Source organism: Zonotrichia albicollis, chromosome Z, assembly GCF_047830755.1.
Source record: "Zonotrichia albicollis isolate bZonAlb1 chromosome Z, bZonAlb1.hap1, whole genome shotgun sequence".
Lineage (NCBI taxonomy): Eukaryota > Metazoa > Chordata > Aves > Passeriformes > Passerellidae > Zonotrichia > Zonotrichia albicollis.
This window is the reverse complement of record NC_133860.1, coordinates 74,567,688-74,571,010: the sequence shown is the minus strand read 5'-3', so window position 1 is coordinate 74,571,010 and position 3,323 is coordinate 74,567,688. Positions and strand designations below refer to the sequence as shown.

The 3,323-nt window shown below is 34.9% G+C and overlaps 1 long non-coding RNA gene across 1 annotated transcript; it reads left to right on the top strand.

Annotated features, from left to right (window-relative positions):
- Window positions 1–307: 307 nt before the first annotated feature.
- On the top strand, window positions 308–2,533 carry LOC141727283 (uncharacterized). Its single transcript, XR_012578311.1, has 3 exons — window positions 308–407; window positions 511–605; window positions 1,307–2,533. It is a non-coding gene; the product is annotated as an uncharacterized LOC141727283 (long non-coding RNA).
- Window positions 2,534–3,323: the final 790 nt, after the last annotated feature.

The following is a 3,323-nucleotide window of genomic DNA, read 5'->3' as shown; positions in this document are numbered from 1 at the left end:
ATTTGGTAAAAAAATAGTTTATTTGTTTACTGAGACTCAAAAAATTCCTCCACCCATCCCCAAGAAGAAAATTCCACGTGGTTTTGTGTTTTTAACTGTATTTTTTATAAACAGCTCATTGCCAACTGCTTACCCTTCTGTTATTCACTGCCAATGTTTGAATTTTTATGTAATTTGGTTATATTACCAATTGTTTTCAGACACTTTTAAAAAAGCCCAGTACAATCACTTCATGAACATTCCTTTTGAGAGTAATGGTGGAATAAGGAGTTTCTAATTTGTTCCTGCTACTATCCCCTTCTTATCCTTCAGGGGTGCACGAGCAGCCTCACTCTGCAGTCTGGCTCAGAGGAATTGCATTGACCCATGCATACTACAGCAAATTAATGTGTTTAAATCTTTGGAAGGTTAGTGCTAAATAAAGAAAATGCCCCTAATGCCATGCCATTATTTGCAATAAATTATCAAGCAACCCATGGAAGAGTTTGAGGTTTCTCTCTTCCTTTGCAGGTGCTGTATAGAAAGCAGTAAAAGTGGGAACAGAAGAAAGGTTCCAGTGCAGACAGTAGAGGGTCTTTAAGGAAGGCTCTTTGGTACAGTGAAAGGTATGAACAGTCACATATGACATGCATCTGACTTTTTAAGGAAAAATCCTTAGATACCACATGATTAAATTCACAGCCATTGCTAGCCTTTGGCTGTTTATTATTCATCATTTATTCAACTTTTGCACAACAATTTTACACTGAGGAGTGCCTTCTTAGCAAAGGTTAGCTAACTGGACCCCAAAGAGGGAGAGGGCTTTTGATGTTTTACTGAAGCCCTGGTGCTTAGTGATTACTGGAATTAAGAGAAACTGTCTGGAAAATAAAGAGGTGTATTCCCTAGTAGTTACCTTTAATCACACAGAAAGGATATGTAGATGTGCCATGATCTTGATATATTTCCAGCTCTGAACTTGGGTCCAGTTGGTGTCCTGCTCAAGCTGTGCACTCCTTGGTGTTCTCCAGCTGCTGAGTTTGTGAATGACATATTTGCACTCTGAGCTTAGATTATCTGAGGAATATAGTGCAGTTTGAAAAAGCAAGCTGTCATTTCTCTTGAACTTAATAATGCTGCTGGTTTTGAGAGCTGCATATAGCATAGGTTTGGGCTGCTCCTGACCTTTTTACCTGCCTTGGCAGTGTTAAAAGTAAATGAGGATTATGTTGCAGATCCAGGGATTATTGAAAATATTTGATATACAATTTTAATTCTACAATGAAGACTAAACCTGCAGAGTTTTTCTTCTTTTTTTTCCCTACAGATCGTTACTGCATTGAGCAAAAGTGATGAGTGTCAAAGTCCTGGTTTCAGAGACCAGTCAGAGCAATGCTTATTGCATGAAACAACTTCTCTTGGCTGGGGTAATTACCTAAATTACTAAGTACACAAAATGCTAAATGAAATTGCAAGCTTTTAATGAGAATACTTATTCTTTTGAGCTATACTCGATAGATTAGTTTTCACTTTGTAGAGATTTGCTCTCAGTAAGGAATGTTTGTCACCTGTGTCTATTAATTTTAAGAATTTATGTTTTCAATTTATTCTTGGTTAATAAGTTTTATACTAAATATTTTCACTTTAAAAATCAAAGAAATTCTTTCACTTGGCAGCAACAAGCCCTAAACCATTTGTGAAATTATATACTTCTCATTCATGCATTTTTATCTAGCTCAGTGATCTGAAAAATATTTGAGGAAGAAAAATCACCTTTTTTTTTTTGTTGTATGACCTGCTGCAATGGTATGATTTGATGGATTACATAAAGAATAGGATTTAGCTCTTAGAAACTGTAATCTTTAGTAGTCTGATTGTGGTGTACAGAGCTACACTTGACCCTAACTGCCCCAGTATATGGCTGGTGCTGACCATAAAGTTAGACCAGCAAAATGTGACCTGAAAATCAAGGCAATTACTTGATTGTCAATTCCCAGCACAATTCTGGAATGAAAACAATTTAGTTAAATAGATCTAAGCAGTGATCATAAATCTGTGAAGTAAACAAATACATATTGTGTATTTAAGAATTTGTGTTCTCATTTCATTCCATCCTGCACTATGAAATGAAATGAGAACATAAATTCCCACATTATTCAGAATTAGTATGAAAACCTAAAGAGTAATGGAAGGTCAGTAGATTTTATAATAGTCCTTTTCTTAGTTTTATGATTCTTGAAATATTACTAACAATTTTGAAAATTTGTCCAGCTGTATAAAAAGCTTTATTGTTAAAAAAATGTCTTGATTGGGACCAAGACAAAATTTTAAATTTTCCCTTGTTAAGACTCATCTCTAGAAAAAGACTCCTGAACAACATCTTGCTACTATCAGCACAAATGGCCCATCAGGGGAATGGATCTCCTGGGATCCAGGTGGAATTTTTGTCTTTGTTGCAAATTTTGCTGTCTGTTGTGGTTCTCACCAGCCCAAATGGTGCCAAATGCCACAGTGCTGGTATCAGTACATATTTTATTGAATTTTTTTGCTTTGCAAAAAAGTTGGCCAAGGTGGGCTGAAATAGAAGTAGCAAACTTATTTTTAAATGAGGACTTCAAAGATGTTGATGTACATTCGATCTGTTTTCCCTATTACTGCATTAGATGGCCGTTTATATTTTCTTTATACAGCTGAATTCTGTATTAAAGCTGTGTGCTGAAATAGCTGATGTGATGCTATGTGCCTTTGTGTAACTTTGTACAGTTTGAATGACTTCTGAAGTGTGAATATGCTAATACATTTTTTAGAATAGTTTCCATATGTTTTATTTGCTTTCACCAGGAAACCATTTAGCTGTTATTTGAAAATCCATATTTACTAAATAGATTGCCATGAGCCTCATGTAAAAAGACTGAAATTCTTTCTATTTATTTCTTTCCATGTATTAAGGAAATCTCTTCTTCCTAGGAAGGGTTACTCTCATTAGCCTCCTAAAGTCAATAAAAAATATTTTGGGGTTGACAAATCATTAATGTTAGGAGCAAGGAAAACTCTGCACTGCTAAAAATTGCTTTTAATAAAAAAATTCAAATTAGGGCTTCCATGTCATTGATTTTATGTTATTATTTGGTCATTTGTGCATGCATACACTTTAGTGTCCTTAATTCTTCTCCTGTTTATAGAAATGCCCATTTACGAGAGAAGAAAAGTGTATGTTATGAATATGTGCAGAAAGAACATCACGTTCTTTTCAATTTATTGTCAGCTGTTCATGGAGAAGCATTCAAAAGGCAATGCTTGCTTTCATGTACTTAGCATACTACTTTCGTTCATGGAGATAATTT